At 40.5% G+C, this 22,089-nt stretch overlaps 1 protein-coding gene across 1 annotated transcript in view; it reads left to right on the forward strand.

Annotated features, from left to right (window-relative positions):
• LOC115740139 (TMV resistance protein N-like) overlaps positions 1–22,089 on the forward strand; it is a 206,813-nt gene that overhangs the window by 141,001 nt on the left and 43,723 nt on the right. The gene's annotated exons all lie outside the window — the stretch shown is intronic.

A 22,089-nucleotide genomic window follows, 5' to 3' on the forward strand; every position in this document is an offset into this window, starting at 1 on the left:
AAATTAGTTCCAGTTTTTTTTTTTTGCCTATTATATAAAATGCCCTGATCAATTTATATCATTTTTCACTCAATTTCTTGTTGAACTAGATGGGCTGGGGGGCAAATCTAAGGTGCGCCCTTGTGATGATTAAGCTTTTCCTTTTTATAGCTATCAATATTTGTAGAGGTTAATGACTGCACTGTTTTCTTTTTTCTTTTTTTTTGTGCAAAATTTAGAATGTTGAAGTCCATCAATTTCAGTCCATGCAAGTCCCTGCCTAGTGTTTCTAACTTTTCATTGGTTTCAAATATGGAGAGCTTAAATCTTTATGGGTGGGAATGCTTGGTGCAAGTTCACCAATCTGTAGGACATCGTGAATAGTTAAAAAATTTATCCCTACAATTGTGCTCTATTCTTAGTATCTTTCCTAAACACACTCAAAAGCAAGTCTCTTCAAACCGTTAATCTCTCTGTTGCCCGAAACTTGAGAAGTTCTAAGATATTTCGGGAAAGATAGAACATCTAGAAAAATCTAATCTAGAAAGAACGGCAATTAAAGAACTTCCAGCATCAATTGAAGTATTTTTGCCAAAAGGACATACATATAAGCATTGCGAAAACCTCGCAAGGCTTTGTGAAATGTGGAGGATCTGAGTCTTTGAGGCTTGCTTGGATTTTGTCATGTTTCCAAATAAATTGGAGGATTCAATTGATGCTGATGGCAATCTGGGATTCCCAAGTCTAAACCAGCTAGAACTTGTCAAAAGTAGAGCTCCTTGAGAGTTCTTCCAGTTTTCACAAATTTGCGTACGCAGAACATTCGAAAGACAACTTCACTCATCTACCGACATGCATCACCAAGTACAACGTTTTGGAATACTTGTATGTTGATAAATGCGAGCAACTACAAGAGATTCCTCGGCTTCCATCAAGTATCGTCTCTCCTAAATGCTAGTAGCTGCAAATTTCTGGAGAAGCTCCCAGATTTCTTGAGCCTCTGCTCCAACGGCCTTGAAGTTGACTTGTCTTCACGTTGTAGATTATTCTGCAAAGGGGGCAATACGGCTGTTGTGTCATACCAGACTCTCTCTAGCTCTCGTTCATACACGCACTAACTCCGAATGCTTGATATGCCAAAGTGGATTCTCCATTGTAAAGACGGATCCGTCTCTTTCATGGTTCCCCAGAACTTGTGTGACATTCTCCTAATCGAAAGAGAAATTGCTTCATGTGAGGTCCAAAATATTTGTCAATTGCCAAAGGGTGATTTGGCATGTGAGAAACTTGTTTTCATTATATTCTGATCTTGTGTGGGTTGAAAGTTACTTGGGCAATGAACTGTTTGAAATAGAGAAGCTTCTACGAAACAATCGGAGCCATTTCCAAATTGCCTCAGAGCATCAAGAGGACGCTTGAAGAAATGTGGATTCCGTCTATTGTGCGAGCAGCAGGAGGATGATCTGAGGGTCCTACTCCAATACCCTCAGCAGATAAAAACAGATTGGATGTACAAGGATAGAGACTCAGAGGAAGACCACAAAATAGGCACCGAGGAAGAAGATACAGGTTTCGCATCATGCTACTAGTACTGACATGGTTGAGGAACCATTTTTTTCCACGCTTTCTTTATGAATTGTGATGCAGAGTGCATTAACCCAAACTGCTTTTTGAATGGCCATAGTCTTCCAAGTTGTTATGTGAGATTTAGAGTTTAGTCGTAGAGTGAGAGTTTAGAGCTTCCAAATCCATTGACATCTGCGTGAACGAGATTACCTCCTACAGCCAACGCTTGTCCCTTCTCTCTTCCATCCGAAGAAACCCCACTCTGTAACGTCGACCACGTGTTTGTGATTTTGCCCAAGTGAAACCCAGCTTTAAACCAACCGCTCATTCCAAAAAGAAGCAAACCCATCGTTTAATTCACGGATTCAAAAAGTAGCACATGCGCTCCATTCTCATTCCTAGTCATTGAAGTGCACTTGGTGATCAACATTCCTTTTTCCATCACCAAGTTCAATTTCATCATGGGCCCCATAGATGGAAATGGAACCTTCGTATATTCATTTTCACTTTCATCCTTTTCCCCTTATGCAGCGATGTGATGAGTCAGGACGCAGCTTTAAAGACCGGTAACTCTTCACCAATAATTGGTCTTCAAGGAAATGCTCCAAATTCCAGTAATTTCGTTTAGTCCCAAGCCTGCTTGCTTCTTAGGTAGACACACCTTTTGCTCCATGCACCGCAGAGCCTTTCCAAAAGAAAGCATCACACTTCTGCTCAATTTGTTCTCTCAGGCAAGATGAAAATATCATGGCAATAGTTCACAATTATGTGTATTACAATGCCATTAAGTCCCAATTGACCAGCATGATAAGTTCATTAGCCGTCCAATGACTGAGTTTATGCAACACTTATCAGATAAAAATTCCCAAATTGCAGTCAACATTCTTCAATCTTTCCGGATCAAAGGCAACCCCAAACTTCAGATAACAAAGAACCAGCTTTAAAGTGACTGAGTTCCAAGAAGTCACTATTACAGTTTGTGCCCTGATTTTAGCTCCAAACATCTCAGTTCTTTGAGGTTGAGTTTCCGATCGGAGATAATTGTAGAGTTCCTCAAAACTAGATTTTACAGTAAGAAATGACTCCTTATCTCTATTCAGGAAGATCAGATGATTATCAGCAAAGTAAGCAGAATGTTGGTGAAAACTTGCAGAGTCATCACAAACAAATGGAATGAGACAGGATCACCTTGTCCTAATCCATTCTGCCCCCTAAAGTAGACCACAAGCTCTCTACCAACAATTATATAGCTAGGTGTCGTAATTGCATCTTTCCGCCCAAGTCCGAAATACAGAGGGAACACCAATTGCAGTCAACAGATTCAAATAAAAGGGGAAAGGGGGAAAAAAACACTTCAACCTTCATAAGTCAAGAAATTACTTCACCCGAATATTACACCGAGTGTGAATAGATTAGGAGACTTCATGTTGAACTCAAGTTTAGAGCCATCTCAGTTCCAAATCAATGAGAATCTCTTGGAAAATGGAGGCATTTCACCTGCAAAAGTTTTGTTTTCTTATTCGAAACAAACATCACAATTGTAGGTTGCATTCGCATTCAATCAGTCTCTATATAAGTGAAAGGCTCAAAATAAAATATGCATGCGGCTTTGGTGATAAAGGATATGATTCTCTTGAAACATAAATGCATTCTATTTGTGGTAACTCTTATCACCGCTTGACTAAGATGATTTTAGTGACGCGGTTCATTAAATTATAGTATCAAAACAAGAACAAACAAGAAGAACAAGTGATAATCGGGGACCACAATCGAAAGACGAAAATGTTGATGGAATGGCCATATTGGCATTGAACAAATAGGGCAAAGATCCGGTCAGACGAAGCATGAACATTTCAAATTCATAGGTGGTGTCCATATTGCAAGGGGAGGAGTAAGTTTAGCCGTAGATTTTTATGGTCCTATTGTATCATATTATTGTGAGACATTGTATCAAATTATTGTGAGACATGATTTTATATACATACAAAAACTAAAGCCCGACCAACTTCATATCAATTATCAAATGGAAACTGCCTTTTAGATGAAGTACCGTCTTACTAAAAGGAAACAAATGAAAAGCTCATCTGAAATTATTAAACTAAGTATGAAATGTCATCTAATCATAAGAATCATTCATTTGAATATTATCGAAACTTAATCTTTTTATGAGTAATTATAACATCCACTTCCAGTGTAAACTTTGTTTTCTAGTGGTGCAAATCACCCATTATGCAAAATCCTCAACTAGAATTATTAAACTAAGTGTGAACTGTTACAATCCTCAAATCGAGAAAGGATAAGATCCCATTGTGCAAATTTTACTTTTTACACTAGCGGTACATACTATGTTATCCATCTTTTTCAAAAGGTGATGAAGTTAATGGGTATTAGTACTGTAATTGTAAATTGATCAAGTTATAGTAAAAGAAATTAAAATGTACTAGGAAATGGAAAAGCGATGACCATATGGATTAACTGAGGGTCGAGTCAATGAGTTGAAATAGATTGGAACTATCTATTTTTAGAACTTAAGTCAATGTATTGTGACATTTTAAATCGCAGAAGTGAACGCTATTTCTAATATTTGATCGTAAAATTTGATTTTAATTTGAAGTAAATACATACTTGGGTACTTCTAACAATTTATCCATATAACAGAAGCTTCGCTATTCCCTAATTCATCCTGATTACCGACATGCTCGTCCTAGAGGAGACATGCCAAAGGAGTCCATCCTTGTTGAAGATGGTGCCATATCTTTCAAGGGTTCACAGAACTTGTATGACAACTTCCTAGGATTGGCTCTTTGTGCTGTTTTCGGTGTAGAAAATGGGAAAAAGGAAATTTCTTTCAACATCGTGCCATATGTTGACAGCCAAAGGCGGAATGGGCTATCGGGAACTCTTGGTTCATTTGATTCGGATCACATGTGGATTCAGTATATCTGATCAAATATGTTGTGGGGATTGCTAGAGGGAGGAGTTGATTTTTGTCAATTTGACGAGACATATGTACAATTTAGCCTTTGACTTGAAGTCTTAGGCAAAAAGATGAAAAAGTTGGGATATGTGATAAGATGCATGCAACTAGAGGATGATTTGAAGGTTATGCTCGAAGATGAACAATAAGTGAATTTAGCTTCACTCTGTGAGGAATCTCCTGAACTAGAAGATTCAGAGTTCGACTCCCCACCTGATTCTAGATGTCGTCTTCCAAGAGTACTTACGCAAATATCACATGCATATAGAGGAATTGGAAGCCAATGACTGTGAAGCAGATCAAACGGAGAGTGAGGAGTGTAGTAGTGAAACAGATTAAATGAGCATTTTTATGGGGGTTCTAGTTTCGTTGGATAGCGTGGTCAACACTTGAGGGAAGAAGGTTACTACTTCCTTTTTGTTATTATTTTGGTATGTTTAGAAGGGAGCTACTTCTTTCTTATTATTATTATGGCGTGTTAACTTATGAACTTTTCATCATAATGCCATCTTCATTTGATTGAAAAGTGAAATCACGAGCACACTGGCAATGAGCCCATCAAGAGAAATCGCCGTACATGTATATTTAATTAATAAGTGCAAATTCGTAGCAAGTTTTTGTTTTACATGTTTTCTTGTCAATCGGATCATGATCTCCTTGATAAATGTCACGTTCTGCACTGCAGGCTTAGTTTCGTGTCATTGACATATCAATTACTGATTTCACAGCAAGTTTTCGTTTTTGGACGAGTCTGATTGGTATCCCGTGTTAATTCTCGAGTGTCTCACCATGTCCATGTTAATTCTTGTACACTGAAAGACAACTTCCAACAGATTCATGAACATTAGCTGAATCAGCGATGTCATACTCCAACCTCTCTATTTATTGATGATTGATGAGGCAGAGAGCGAGCGTGACAGAGTCCCTTGGACTGCTTTCGTGATTTTGCCTAACTGAATCCATTTCATAATTTATTTGCGGATTTAATTGCTTTGACTACTAGCTTTGTGAAGTTAGGTTTTGGTGTTCTTCTATTATATGAGATGCCTGTTCAATTTAGATGGATGAGCTTATTCCGTTGTCACAAAATTTCATGCAAAATTTTCTGAGAGGACCGCTGCTGTCCATCGGTGTGATGCTGGAACTAAATCGGCGTGCTGTTGTCGTGTCTTGTTGACTGTTATGGATGAGAAGAGCTGTCCATATTTTGTTTGGGAGGTGAGTCTTAAGTCTATTTTAATCTCACCCTGTTGCCAAATACTCATTGGCATCTGTTTGTTTTTCTTGTCAAAACTATGAAGTTGTTCCTTTTTATATTGATCTAGTCGAATTCCTCTGTTATATTGAAGCAGGTTGCTCCCCTGTTTTTGAACCACGTAATCATAAAGCTCTGTTACCACCCAGTGTTGGCTTCGGGCTTTTTTCCAAACCAGGTGGACAAAACAAAGTAAATACCAAATCGGGTGTTGACTTTTTTTATTTACCAAATCAGGTGTCGCTCGGCAGTCATAATGCCGAGCGACACCCGGCTCGGCAATCACACCGCCGAGCGGCGGGGGCGCATTGTGGCCCGCCACCCGCTCGGCACCAAAAATGCCGAACGGCCGCCGCTCGGCATTTTTGGTGCCGAGCGGGTGCCCAATCCGCCCCGCACCCACCCCACCCCACCCCACCCCACACATTGGACACACAACGTAACATATGTTGGTGCTTTGGGACAAATTTTAGGGGGTGCAATTGTACCGACAGTGGATGATATGGAAATATCCCCTGTTTACGGAAAACGTCTCTCTCACAGAGAGGGAATGATTCGAGAGTAAAAAGACGAAAATGGGGTTGTTGACGCCTAAATTTTGACTAATCTATTTTTTTTGCATAAAAATTATAAAAATCATCTCACATATTTATTTGTTAGCATACATTGCATTGGCATATAATTGGACCGGCAGAACATTTGAGCTTAATTTAACGCGCATCTGGACTTGACATGGGGTGAAAAATGTAGCAAGAATATTTGGACTTGAAAGAAATATTTTCTCAAGGATCGTATTGCAAATACTTAGAACCTCGGGGACTGTATTGCAAATACCAAGAGAAGGGGATATGGAGAAGGGAAGATGAAGAAGGGAAGATGATGAAGGGAAGGTGATGAAGAGAAGATGAAGAAGGGAAGATGATGAAGGGCAAGTGAAGAAGGGAAGATGATGAAGGGAAGGTGGTGAAAAGAAGATGAAGAAGAGAAGATGGAGAAGGGAAGATGGTAAAAAGAGGATGGAGAAATTTGGCTATAAAAGAGGGAGAGTTCTTGAGAATTGAGGAGGAGAATTTTGGTGATAGAGAAGGGAGAGAGCTCTTGAGAAGAGTTTTAGGGAGGGAAGTGGAAGAGAATTGAGAGAGTTTTGAGAGAGTTTTTGAGAGAAATTTTTAGAGAGGAAAAAGAGAGTTCTTGAGAAAAATCGGAAGAGAAAATTCGAGAGTGAAGAAAAGAGTTTTAGTCGAGCATCATCTTCGACGAGTCCCGACACATATTTCGCCCCTCGCAACTCAACAACGCCATCTCTTGCCATTTTCGACGACAGCCGCGTTCTTCCAACTCTGAGATCTTGAAGGGAACTATAACGTGTATGTGAGTAAGATTTTGTGTAATAGAAGGTAATCCTTTCCATCTCGATCTACAAAAATGTAATCGTTTGGTTTGAACATTTGTTTGTTTATTTTAGACATGCCACGTGTTCCAAATTTTAGCATTATTACATGTTAATTTATTTCTGTAAATACTCGTGCTTGGCTGCGTTTTCTTTCTTTCTAAATCATCCATGGTGTATATCGCACAAAGCTCAATGTTTTACATTCTCATAAAAAAGAAGATAAAAAACCAAAAAAATTGCATCTTTGAATTTCAAGTAAAATCCATCAAAATTGCCAAATCAAATATTTTTCATGAAAATGGTACCGAAAGGGCGTTAGAGAAATCTGACGTAACCAAATCCCCCGAATTCAAAATCTCCGGTTCGCGGAAATAAGATAGTTTTCTCCCGCTATTTTATTTAGGTTTCTAATCAACCTACCGAAAATGATTAGTGGCGACTCCAAATTCAAATCACATTGCATGTTAATTATTCGAACCTTAAGTTGCGATTTGGTATGGACTTGGGAGAGTCCGAGTTAGGTTAGTTAATTAATTAACTCGATAATCCATTAGCCCGAAAATTAACTCGTTTATTTTTTTAGGTCGCGACAGCTTGGCGACTCCACTGGGGATCCAAAGAGGACTTAGGCCGGATAATTTCATGAAAAAGAAATCACTTGATTTGGTAAACTTTGGTTGAATTCTCATTCTTAGGTGTTAAATGTTTTTGCAGATTGGGAGTTATAAGGGGAGGAGTGATCGGCTAACCCTTTGTTTTGCAGGCTTGGTGAATTGGAATTGTGATTTAACTTTTGAATCATTGAAGCGGTGTTTGCCTTTAATTGTTGTGCATGATTTATCGTATTTGCACTACATCGCACACAACCCGTGACCGGACTCCGGGTCACACTAATAGTTTTAAGATGGTATTTAGATGGTTCTTTAACCTTGGCGGTAAGGTTTCGCTAAAGGTTATCCCATCCGGATCCTGAAAATTTTTCCAAAAAATGGCTCAAGGGTCGTTCTCATGCACGTGAGGCTACGATGCATGAGAATTGCCCTTGTCGACCGAACCAAGCCGAAGTGATTGGACCCGACTAGTCATGACTATTGTACGCGAGGTTGCGACTAGTCATGATGACTGTGCTTGAGGCTGCGACATGTCGTTTCGTTCATCATTTCACTTTGCAAAAGCCTTTTGGATAGATAGAATAAGATTTAAACTCACAATTCACGCGCATGTCTTTGTGATTAGCATTTTCTTCGTATGAGAGGTAATTTTTTGTCTCTTGTACCCTGTTATCTCATTTTTATTTTGGGCCGGTCCATGGTTTAGGTTGATTGTTTAGAAGTTTCATTGTCTTATTTCCAATTTCGCACTTTGCTTCCGTAGCTTTTACAATTTCATCGGTTGTCCTCAATTCTGATTTGGCTTATTCCTGTTGTGCGATTTTTACTAAATTCTACGATCGAGCTTTGAATAAGTGCCAAACACGAAAGTTGTAGACCTATGTTTAAACTAATATCTTGCAAAATTTCAGAATTAAATTCATAATTTAAGATGGTCTTTCGTTTTTTCAACAACATGCGGTTATAACAGTTTTCTGAACATGATGTTTTTGGAAAAACAGATTAAACTGATTTGATCCGCGCATTTCTAGTCCGATTGGCCAACATAAAAGTTGTTCATCATCTTCTCAACTACAAGCTCGTAAAATTTGGACATGTTTTGATCAACGTACGAATTAATACGAATTTTTTCGTAAAAGCGGACAAACTGAAAATTACATGTTTCAATCCTTTGGTCATAATCACTTTGTTCATTTGAGTCTAGAGGGATGCCATGGGCCGGCTCGCTATTCTTGCTCCCTGTACTAATTTTGGGTTTGTTACTGTGTACAGGTAATTTATCACGGATCCTCCACATATTACTCGATCGGTCGCAAAGAGGATGGCCGACATTAACGCCACTATCGGTGCTGCCCTGGACGAGAAACTTAACTCATTGATCGAGCGCTTTGAAGGGATGATGTCCCGAAAGATGGAGGAAATAATGGCCGCCTTCACCACCAAACCGCAATCATCCACCTCCAGCCCGCCGCTAACCATTCCTGCTCGAATTCCTCCTGCGGATAACTCCGGTAAAGCCCGGGAAGCTGCTCCCTATCGGATAATGCCGCTAGAAGATTTGATCATCACAGGCATGAGCTCGAGCATGCCACCCGTAGTCCCAATCCCTCAAGCCAGCCCCGTGGCCCCCGGATTGAATAGTGATGCGGCCAAGCTGTTGGCCCAAATGGAACAGAGGATCCGAGAGGTTGAGGGAACTCACAACATACCCCGCATTGACCTGTCTATCTTTTCAAAGGTCACGGTGCCGGAGAAGTTCAAGATGCCCGACTTCGAGAAGTATGATGGGACTTCCAACCCGGTTCGGCATGTCCGGAGTTGTCACAAATGTCAGATTCATGGTGACAAGATTAATGTCCCTCCAAACGAGTTGCATCGGTTATCCGAACCATGGCCGTTTTCTATGTGGGGCATTGATGTTATCGGCCCTATCAATCCTAAAGCATCCAATGGGCATCGATTCATCTTGGTAGCGATTGACTATTTCTCCAAATGGATCGAAGCCGCATCCTATTTAGCGGTCACGGCACGAAATATCGTGAAATTTATCCGCCGGGATATCATTGCTCGATACGGTTCACCTGAAGCCATAATCACCGACAATGGCTCGAACTTAAACAACAAGCTAATGGATGAATTGTTTAAGGAATTCAAGATCAAGCATCCGAACTCTTCCCCATATCGTCCTCGGATGAATGGAGCGGTAGAAGCCGCCAATAAGAACATCAAGAAAATCTTAGCGAAGACGGCTGAAAATTATCGCGATTGGCATGAGAGGTTGCCATTTGCACTTATGGCGTATCGGACCTCGATCCGGATATCTACGGGGGCAACCCCGTATTCTCTTGTATATGGAATGGAGGCTGTTTTACCGGTTGAAGTGGAAATTCTTTCCTTACGTATACTGTCTCAAGCTATCTTGACGGAAGCTGAATGGATCCAGCAGAGGGCGAGCCAATTGAATCTGATCGATGAAAAGAGACTTAAGGTTATATGTCATGGCCGGTGTTATCGGCAGAGGGTTGCTAATTCATTCAACAAAAAAGTTCGGTCTCGATATTTTCGGATCAATGACCTGGTCTTGAGAAAATTATTGCCAATAGTCCCACTCCCGGAAGGGAAATTCGCTCCAAACTATGGTGGTCCATATGTAGTAAAGAAGGCGCTCCCTGGTGGTGCTTTGATTATGGCCGAGATGGATGGTCGTGTCCTTACCAAGCCGATCTATGTTCGAGTGCTCCAAAACATTTGGCAAGCATTTGTAAGGAAGCAATTACTCGAACAAAAAAAAACTATGGCCAAGGCGACGACGACGATTTTGTCGAAAAGAAAAGGCCCCTTTGGTCCACCGAGCTTCATTCTATATTCATTGAGGCGGTTCGACGGTTGGGAATCAATTCAAGACGCCCAATGGCTGTACTCAAAATAATGAATATAGACGGACTCACCATGCAAAGTGTCACGAATCACCTTCAAAGGTTTAGAGGTAAGTCGAGGAAGCACGATGCGGCTTGGAATCAAGGCGACCGGACCAAAGTTGATTGGAAGATCAATACCGGGAAAACCTACCGAGCAAAAGGTACCCGGCCACTTCCCAATCAAGAATATAGGCCATACCAACCTTCCGCTGGTGGTTCTAGCAGGAGACCAGTTGATCATCCCTACAAGTTCCCGAGTAACGGCGGAAGCTCAAGCTCAAGGAGTCAGATCGCTCACGGTGAAAACAAAGTGGGAAATCCGTCGCTAGTGTTAGCAAGTAACACTACCCAATTCGAGTATCAATCAGAAGATTACTTTGATGATGAGCTCACCACCTTGATCAACCGGTTCGGAGCTGAAGGACCTCCCGAGTTGTGATCCGAAGCAAGTGATTATGGATCCTTGAACAACGATTGTTGGTGTATGATCCAAGACAAAATCGATCGATCATTGGAATGACCAGCAAGAGAGGTGGAACCAATCTCGCATGAATACTTCTTTAATTCCATGTATAGTTCCCCTGCGTGGGATATTTTTTACTTTCTAGCTGTCTAGAATTTGCCTAGAGTTAAAAGGCGAATTTTCTCCTCCCTTATCAAATGCGTGAGTTCCTTGTTAAGCTAGGCCTGTAGCAAATCAATTTGTGGACGACGACTCTGAACGCCCGTAAAGAGAGATTTCGAATAGCCTTACTTGGGAGAATACAAGTAAAAGGCCAAGCGGGCTCAAAGATGGGTAACTCCGTATCGTCCCAATTGGCTCTCGATCATTTCGAACTCTAAATTATGCTTATTTTATTCTCGACGGGGGATTGCCAACTGTTTTGAGAACAATATAGCAAAAAGCGAACCAACCGTGGACGCCAACATCACCACAACCTAGTGGTTGGGGGAATGACAGTGGTCCGAGGCGTTCCGGGTTCGATCCCAGGATTTGGCATCAATGTACAAAGACTAATAAAAAAAAACTTTTTTTTTGCTTGGCGATCCAAGATCGGTTGAAGTTCAGCCTAGATGGTTACAAAACCGGAGAGATAACATCTCGGACATACAATCCGATCCAGATGAGTTGATCTTTTCAATTCAAAGTTCACAAGAAATTCGTACAAGGGTAAAGCGGTATCGTTTCAACTCGTTTAGAACATGAGAATGTACATTGATGCTTTCCCTTTTGATTTTTACAGGGGTCACTGCCTTTCCGGATAGGGAAGTATCCATTCTCCCCGAAAAATTAATGAAATAAGAAATTCATGGAACCTTTGACAATCTCATGTCTCGAACCGGATAATGAAGTTTTGCAACTCATTTGCATGAGCGGGGGCAACTCCCAATCCACGCCCCTAAGAAATTTCTTATGTGCTTGCGAATTCTGTCCACCAAGATAAAAAGTTGCTGCATTTTATATGCTCAAAAACACTCATACATTGCATAGTTTGCGTATGACTGTTCCTCATATTTAATTTACCAACTCTGAATAAGGAACATGAACTACATAAGATACATCGAATGTACGGAATGGGGCAGGGCAGGATGATGAAAGGCAATCCTTTCCCAAACACGTCCCATTTTTTTAGGAGAGTTGAACGGTGGCTAAGTTCCGCATTTCACAAGGTAAAAGGTTTTCTCGCAAAAGGTACGATAGCCGAAATGACAGAGGCATTCAGTTCTCTATCCCAAACACTACGGGTGATCCATTGATTACCCCTTTTGAGCGGTGGTTTCATTTCTTTACCCCTGTCAAGAACCACCCCACATCGGAGTCCAGACGGGTTAATTCTAGCAGCAACACGAGGTAAATGGTTAGAAATTTTCTTGCTCGGACTAACATTAATCTTCAGGTGTTTTTTTGCATTTATACTCGAATTTTAATTCAAGTGCCTTAGGATGATGAAGAGCATTCACTTCTCTATCCTATACACTTCATTCTTTGCATAGCCCACTTGAGCCTGCAAATTCATTTCTTAAACCCCTGTTGGTGATCATTTGCTCATTTCAAAGACGAAGATAGCATTTTCCCAAGGATTAGAATTGGAGATGGTCGGGTCAACAGAGAATTCCCGAATGGACTCATTTCTTGTATGCTAGATTTTTTATGTTTACATAATTTTTCTTTGTAAATGTTTATGTTTGTTGTAATTCCTGGTTCAAAATCATGGGATTGTAAAAAAAAAAAAAAAAAAAAGGAGAGGCAAACTCAGCTTAAAGGAGAAGGGCCCGCTCTAAAAAAAAACAAAAAAACAAAAAAAAAAGCAAAATAAAGAGATGTCGAAGAGCTCTCAAAGAAAAAGGAAAAGAAATCTCTTCTCGAAAAAAAGAAGAAAAAAAGAAAAATGAGAGTCGGGAGTAAGAAAAGCAAAGGCCGATCTCATATGAAAATTTCGAGCATAGGAAAAGCAAAGTGCCTACCAAAAGTGAGGCCAATGCACATTCATTTGTAAAGTACTTCTGAATTTTGAATGTACATTTTTGCATGTTAAGTTGTAAATTCCATGTACATGTTTGCATTGTGTCTCTTGCAAATCCTTGACGGACACTTGTTGTGAAGAAGACTCCCCAAGAAATCGGTTTGCAAAGTGCAATTTTCAGTAGAAAACTACCATCCCTCATTCAATGATGGTATTTTTTTCTCAAGACATTTCCGGAAGACCAAGATCGGTGACTAGTCGGCGATGATCACCAACGTCAAGCCCCTTCTCATTTAATTTCTGAGCCAAAACGAGCCTTTTCGTTCCTCGGTCCCCAATCCTAGCCTACGTTATAACCCTCCAAAGTCTCTTCTGATTAGGGCACTTGAGTTAACGTAGAGTTAAATGATTTTAAGCATCACTCGAAGAAGTTCGAGCAAGATTATTTCTCTCTCATTTTTGCGGGGCTCTTGACTTGTAAATCTGGAGCAGATGATGAAGAAATTCATTTCAGCAGCCTTGACTCAATTAGAGTCCCATTTGTAAACCTTTGACCTAACTCTCATTACGGTCCTAATCAAGACCTCCAGATCGGCTCGGTTGTATCAATTGCGAGATTACTTGGATCCTTATCGAATGCGATGATGGAAAGATTGGGTGATTTCTCTTGAATCCTGCAGACAGGATAAATAGCTTTTCTCGAGAGTGAGAGAAAGCCCTTTCGGATCGAAGTCCCCCCATTCAGCTCACATTCGAGGTATTCGTAATGTGAGAACCTCCCTGGACAAAATTGGTAATGCAAACTTGACGGAATGGTTATGCATGAACCATAGTATGAGTGATTGCATTATACTCATTGTTGAATATGTTTGTGTGTGTTACCTCCGACATTCTATGATAGGTAATACATTCCCGATGTTCGAATTCCCTCCCGAGGTCTCGAAATTCATCCAAGGATTATTGAATGAGCAAGTTTTGCTGGCAAATGCCTACCAGGTACGATACGAGCAATCTGTTTCGTTCCTTGATTAATCGTTTGGAGAACCCAAGTAAGTTTTCTGAACCCCTTTTCAAATTAACAACTCTTCTGATGATAGTTGTTGTGATTCAATTCGTGCAATATGCCCCTTTTGTACTTATCGATTCCATTCGGTGGTACTCCTCTCAAATATTGTTCAAATCGGGCAATATGCCTCTCCTGTCGAGTCGTGTAGACATATGCACTGGCGATCTTGACATCTTATCAAATCATAACGACGTAGCTCTTATGATTTCGATCTCGAATCACGAAGACATATGCACCGGCGATCTTGACATCTTATCAAATCATAACGACGTAGCTCTTATGATTTCGGTCTCAGAAAACCAGGTAAGTTTTCTGAACCCCTTTTCAAATTAACAACTCTTCTGATGATAGTTGTTATGCTTCAATTCGTGCAATATGCCCTTTTTGTACTTATCGATTCCATTCAATGGTGCTCCTATCAAATATTGTTCAATTTAGGCAATATGCCTCTTCCGTCAGGTCGTGAAGACATATGCACTGGCGATCTTGACATCTTATCAAATCATAACGACGTAGCTCTTATGATTTCGGTCTCGAATCACGAAGACGTATGCACCGGTGATCTTGACCTTTAGTCGGCTCATAATGACATAGCTCTTATGATTTTCGGCTCCTTTATCAAATCATGAAGACATAAGCACCCATGATTTTGATCCAAACCAAATCATAACGACGTAGCTCTTATGATTTTGGTTCCCCCTTTATCGAATCGTGAAGACATATGCTTGGCGATTTCGACATTTAATCAACTCACAACGACGTAGCTCTTGTGAACTTGATTTCACTTCTTTCGACTCACAACGACGTAGCTCTTGTGATCTCAAACGACACACATATCTTGCGTTGTCTTGCATTAGGGAGAAGTCTCTGATAACAGATAGGCCAAATACCTTAAAATCCTTGCATCCGCAAAAAGAAGCTTGGAAATTAAGAGAACCATTAGCTTATGAGAAATTTGGTAAAACAGGTATTCTTGTATGCGATCCATGTGCAGATTTCTCTAACATGAAAAAGGGAAATTATGACACATGTTATTTACAGTCTTGCATATCATGCATCACTTCATTACATGAAAAATGGGATTAAAACTCCCGCCAAAAAGTTCATCCATAATTTGCCTTGTCAAAATTTAGGATTCAATTTTGTCTTTGAGCGGAACCTCTACGAGCCTCCACTCAAAGAGGGGCAGTTATTGACGCCTAAATTTTGACTAATCTATTTTTTTTGCATAAAAATTATAAAAATCATCTCACATATTTATTTGTTAGCATACATTGCATTGGCATATAATTGGACTGGCAGAACATTTGAGCTTGATTTAACGCGCATCTGGACTTGACATGGGGTGAAAAATGTAGCAAGAATATTTGGACTTGAAAGAAATATTTTCTCAAGGACTGTATTGCAAATACTTAGAACCTCGGGGACTGTATTGCAAATACCAAGAGAAGGGGATATGGAGAAGGGAAGATGAAGAAGGGAAGATGATGAAGGGAAGGTGATGAAGAGAAGATGAAGAAGGGAAGATGATGAAGGGCAAGTGAAGAAGGGAAGATGATGAAGGGAAGGTGGTGAAAAGAAGATGAAGAAGAGAAGATGGAGAAGGGAAGATGGTAAAAAGAGGATGGAGAAATTTGGCTATAAAAGAGGGAGAGTTCTTGAGAATTGAGGAGGAGAATTTTGGTGATAGAGAAGGGAGAGAGCTCTTGAGAAGAGTTTTAGGGAGGGAAGTGGAAGAGAATTGAGAGAGTTTTGAGAGAGTTTTTGAGAGAAATTTTTAGAGAGGAAAAAGAGAGTTCTTGAGAAAAATCGGAAGAGAAAATTCGAGAGTGAAGAAAAGAGTTTTAGTCGAGCATCATCTTCGACGAGTCCCGACACATATTTCGCCCCTCGCAACTCAACAACGCCATCTCTTGCCATTTTCGACGACAGCCGCGTTCTTCCAACTCCGAGATCTTGAAGGGAACTATAACGTGTATGTGAGTAAGATTTTGTGTAATAGAAGGTAATCCTTTCCATCTCGATCTACAAAAATGTAATCGTTTGGTTTGAACATTTGTTTGTTTATTTTAGACATGCCACGTGTTCCAAATTTTAGCATTATTACATGTTAATTTATTTCTGTAAATACTCGTGCTTGGCTGCGTTTTCTTTCTTTCTAAATCATCCATGGTGTATATCGCACAAAGTTCAATGTTTTACATTCTCATAAAAAAGAAGATAAAAAACCAAAAAAATTGCATCTTTGAATTTCAAGTAAAATCCATCAAAATTGCCAAATCAAATATTTTTCATGAAAATGGTACCGAAAGGGCGTTAGAGAAATCTGACGTAACCAAATCCCCGAATTCAAAATCTCCGGTTCGCGGAAATAAGATAGTTTTCTCCCGCTATTTTATTTAGGTTTCTAATCAACCTACCGAAAATGATTAGTGGCGACTCCAAATTCAAATCACATTGCATGTTAATTATTCGAACCTTAAGTTGCGATTTGGTATGGACTTGGGAGAGTCCGAGTTAGGTTAGTTAATTAATTAACCTGATAATCCATTAGCCCGAAAATTAACTCGTTTATTTTTTTAGGTCGCGACAGGGGTCATTCCCGAGAAGTGAGCTTGGGTTGATATGTGAATGATGGAAGCTAAATGGGCAAAAAGGTAATTTTCGTATGTGCATGCATTTGGACTGGGTCGGGGGTATCCTGGCACTCCAAAGGGCTAGGTGATTACGAAAATTCACGTGTAATTGACTAATCTTAGGGAACCAAACTCTTAGCTAGGGATGAAGCTTGAATTCATCCGAACAAAAAAAAAATCATGCGACAAACTAAGAAGTCTCATAAGCAATCGGCTGATTTAACAACCCGTGGATTAAGGGGATAGCGATTTCGGCGCGTCGCGAGAATTCTTATAATTATGTATGTGTATGTAGCCACCGATATCACACGAAAGCATATGATATTCATGCCTCATGTTTGAATGAGGAGGGGCGCAAAAAATAAAAAAATAAAAAGGCATTCTCTTGTCGAATGAGACTCTCATCACTTGCACGAGCCTCCGAGAAACCAAGCAAAGGATTACCCAAAAAAAAGGAAAAAGAAAAAAAAAGGTCATCAAGACGATTGGCTTTTGACTATGCATAAAAATCAAAGATGGTGCAGAAACTAAGATGCCTCTTAGGCTATTCAAAGAATGGCTTCTTCGGAACATGTAATTTGCAATTTTTTTATTTTATTTTAATCATGTTTTGTCAATCAATAGTTACCGAAGTGCTTTCTTGTGTAAGTGGAGCAAAAAAAACATGGCTGGTGAACAAACTGAAAAGTTCAATGTACATGATATTGAAGAGATTAATTTACATCGAAAGGACATTAAGGCAGTCTTTTATCTTTTTGGGGGGTTGGTCGAAGTTCATTTTAGTACTTGGAAAGATGCAAATTTCGCGAGCCGATGTTGACTTTTTGAGTAGACCATAAAGCTCATTAGGGTTCAAGTCATTGTCTAGCTTACGTGGATTGGAGTAATCTCGTATTAAACAACAGATCGGGGTGTGGAGCGATATAAGATGGATTCCGAATACGATGTTTGCTACGTTTTAGGAAGAATCTTGAGGAGATTAGTGACCGCGGAACGACTAGAACCGCTCTTCTTCCCACTTAAAATTGATTAGAAAGCGTAGGGTGGGTAGAACAAAATAGATGTTGTTAGAGAAATTGTTAGAGAAATGCTTTCAGTTGATGGTTGGAATATATGAAAGCGGGGACAAGAAAAGTCCCGAGGTAGATAGACAATAATAATTTGGGGCTATTGAGGTCGTCTCTTTCCTCATCCCTTTTATGCTCATGGTTTGAGCATTTTCTTATTTCTTCCATTCTTCACCCTCGTCCACTTGTGGTTCTTAGTCCTCCTCTTCTTCTTCTTCTGCCCCGTGGGAGTAAAGCCTTCCCCATTCGTGTCGGGTTTTCCAATCTCTGGTTGACAATCCTCGCAGAACCAAAGAACGTCCCCATGAAAAACTACGGTCTCTAGGCAATAACTGAAAAACAGAAAAAAAAAAAATGAGGCCGACATTCCAAATTTTTAACAGCGAACATTCTCTTGCATGCATGCATACGAGAATGCACATGTATCATTATGTGATGTAATTATAGAGGGTGTGAGGGGCGAACTTACCGGTGGACAGCGTATTCCTTACAGTCGTTACAGTAGATCAAAGTCTCCTCAAAACCAGTATCTCCGCATTGGAGGCGGACAATCGCCCGCACGAACATAAAATCGGGGTAGACCTCAAACTTTATTTGGATTTTTAGGCATTTAAAAATGTACGGCCTTTAAAACCGATCAACCTAATTCTCACAAAATGGAAACCAAAATTGTGATGGTTGTGAAAAACAGCGATAATGAATGAACCTTTACGAGAAATTAACGACGAAAAGTCTAGGACGGCCGGAGTATGCGTACCATTTCCTTCGCTGGATTCACCGCCACGAACGTAGAATCCCCGTCCTGGCCGTGGCGGGAGGGGTACTCGCCACGCTCGGCGGGTCGGTCTTGTTGGACGAGAGAATTGTCGCGACCTCAAATTAATTTAGGTTAATGGATTATTAGGTTAATTAGATGAATTAACTAACCTAATACGGACTCTCCCAAGCCCTACCAATTCGCAACTTAGGTTTGATTTTTAATTTAGGAGCCGCCACTAATCTTTTTTGGTAGGTAGATTAGATACCTAAATAAAGTACGGGAGAATACTTTATTTTCTGCTAACCGGAGGTTTAGGGTTCGGGGACTTGGTTATGTTAATTTTTAATTAACACCCTTTCGGTACCAAATTTCATGAAAATGCCTTTTCCCGATTGATGATTTGTGATTTTGATTTCCTTTTTTTATTTTCGAATTTTTTCATTTTTTCATTTTTGGATTTTCCATTTTTTTTATTTTTTAAAATTTTTGAATTGAAACAGATGAATTTGAACAAAATTAAACAAAAATGCCCATAATATACCTTTAAATCCGATTTTCCGATAAATCTTCTCATTCCCGTAGATTCGGGCTAAAGCGAGATTTTGTTCGCTACATTCTCGGGGATTCGAGCTAGTATACGGATAGTGGTATAAGATATCAACGTCCCTTCTCGCCAAAGGGCAGAATACGAAATCTTATACTAAATTGCCGTCCCACCCCATAAGATCATGGTTAAGGCTTGCAATTTAATATTCCGAAGGGTCGGGCACAAGGGAGCATATATTATAGGCAATCTTGTTTAAAAATGTTCAAATATTTATTGAATTTTCGGAAATCTTAAAAATTCTAGAATTTTCAAGGAGATAAGCTCCTATCCACAAAGGATTGATATCTTTTAATTCAAGAAAAGTTATCTCTCGAGATCTGAAATTTTTTTGGATAATTCCTCGAATTTTAAAGATATATTTAGAATCCCCAACCGAGATACAGATCTTATCCGATATACTTAGGATTCGGAAATTTTAAATAGAGCAACAAAAGATGTCAAATATTCAAGAGATAGGCATAATAATTCGAAATAGGTAACAATATATTTGAGATATATTCAGATTTGCGATTGTTACCTAATTTGCTGATATTTTCCAAATTCGGACGGATATCCGATGGATTGCAGATCACGACTTGGATTGCGAGCTTGCGGATCGCGTGGCATGCGACTCTTGGATTCACGAATTGCTCATGGTGTCTGGACTTCGGGACGGTTGGACCTTGGCAAATCGTATCTGCTGGGGTTATGGAAGAGCCTTCCTCCATTTTTTTCGGATGTGCAGTTGCTGAAGTCTTCAAAAGGACGTACGGCAATATTGGGGGAAAGTCAAGCACAAGAATGATCACCATAGGGACATGGACAGCGTTGTCTCGAATCGGCTACCATGAACACTCTTCCCCCAGCTGACTGAACGTGACTTTTGCCCATCGTTCCAGACTCCTTCCAATAGCTTTTTATCTAAAATTTTGCCAAATCTCCTTCTGTTGCATCTAGCGTGGGAATGCCCAAAAAAAAGAAACTTGGCGAATAATGAAGCATGCCAACAAGCAAGGACAAATGATCATGAACAGGACCCATGAGTGGCTGCGTCCTTCAAATAAGTGGAAAGTCAGTCCATGAAATTGAGAAGAAAGTCACCCCTTTTTTGGCTTTTTGTGACCATCCATACTCAACCCTCTTGTGCTCAATAGTGGCTGGTTCGCGGGAAACTCTGGATTGACTGCTTCGTATCGGATCGCAACTAATCGTCCGCCTTTGGTTGGCTCGCGGGGGAACTCCAGATCAGCGACTTCATCGGATCGACTTTATGTCCGTCGAATCTCACCGCGAGGGAGAAGGCTTGGTGACGAAGCCAATCTGGTCGTGCAGGATCATTGGGCACCGCAGGTTCCATGAGGGACTTCTTCGTTCATGTTTTCGAGCTTCGTGGAATCTGGCTCCTCATGAAGACCTCGTGAGTTGAGGGTTTTTTTTGTGCTTCCTCCTATGTGGCCCTTTAAAAGGTGGAGAAGAAAAATCAGAGCTTTTGCTCTTGTTTCCAATGCCAATTCTCGTACACCCCTCCTTGTGGCCGTGCATCAATCCGTGGATGGCCTCCGATCCTGCAAGGAAGAAGAAGAAGGCGACTCTCCCTCTCTCACCTGAATTACTCTCCTCAATTCGGCCATGTATTCAATATAGTCCCCCCTCAACCCTAGGCATAACACTTGTATTTATAGATAAAAGTGTTCCAAATCAAGTGCCTAAAGTTTCTTAATTTTTGTAAAATAAACCCGGGCTCAAGATATAACTTAAATTAAGTCCCTAAGGGTGTAATTGCACAAATTGATCCTCGAATGAGCTGAAAATTTTGGCCTAGCCCTATAGATGGGCTAGTCGAATTTTTCATGTCAATTGTGAGCTTAATTAGGCTTTTCCAAATAATTAACATTTTAGATAAAGCCTTTTTCTAAAATATAAGCTCCAAAATTGTTTTAAATTTTTCGGCACATATGTCCATGAATTGCTAGAAAATTTGCCCATCGGTTTAAGTCCAAATCGCCCGACAAATTAAGCTCGATCTCGCACCGCCGATCCGGATAAATGCAGATGCAATGCATGAATGAAAAATGACTTAATTATTTTTGTCTAGAACTAAAAGATTAGCTCTAATTTTCTATGCAAAAATGATTGAAAAGTTTAGTCAAAATTTAGGCGTCAACAAGAATCCATCATGTCCTTCCTTTTTTTCACGAAGCACTTAAGAATGAGAGAAAAATAACTGGGACTAACTTCGTTTTTGCGCTCCAACTTTGAATTCCTTCCCGTCCACTTTATATTGCGAGATTTGGGGGAGGCCCTCCCGGCTTTGCAGCCCGTATTTGGGGGAGGGCCCCCCCCCCCCGCGGCTCCGCAGCACCCCCACGGGTCCGCAAGGCGCCGCGGCGGGGGGCCTCCCCCAAATACGGGCGAGAGAGAGAGAGAGAGAGAGAGAGAGAGAGAGAGTGAGAGAGAGTGAGAGTGAGAGGTCATGTCACTTCAAATTTGAGAGAGAGAGAGAGAGAGAGAGAGAGAGAGAGAGAGAGAGAGAGAGAGAGTGAGGGAGAGGTCATGTTACATTATTGGCACAGAACCGAGTACTTGGTTGGGGGAGCCTCCCTCAACCAAGTACGTTGCAGTGCCAATAATGGCACTTGCATGAAAAAAATAAAGAAAAAAAAAGCGTACGTTGCGGTGCCAATAATGGCACTGCAGCACTTATGGGAGGCCTGCCCTACACCTTATTGTGTGCGGACGTAGCTTCTATTGCGTCTGCACACGGGGTGCGTTGCAGCGCCATTCACGGGTTTGATTAATTTAGTTTGAAT

Source organism: Rhodamnia argentea, chromosome 1, assembly GCF_020921035.1.
Source record: "Rhodamnia argentea isolate NSW1041297 chromosome 1, ASM2092103v1, whole genome shotgun sequence".
Taxonomy (NCBI): Eukaryota; Viridiplantae; Streptophyta; class Magnoliopsida; order Myrtales; family Myrtaceae; genus Rhodamnia; species Rhodamnia argentea.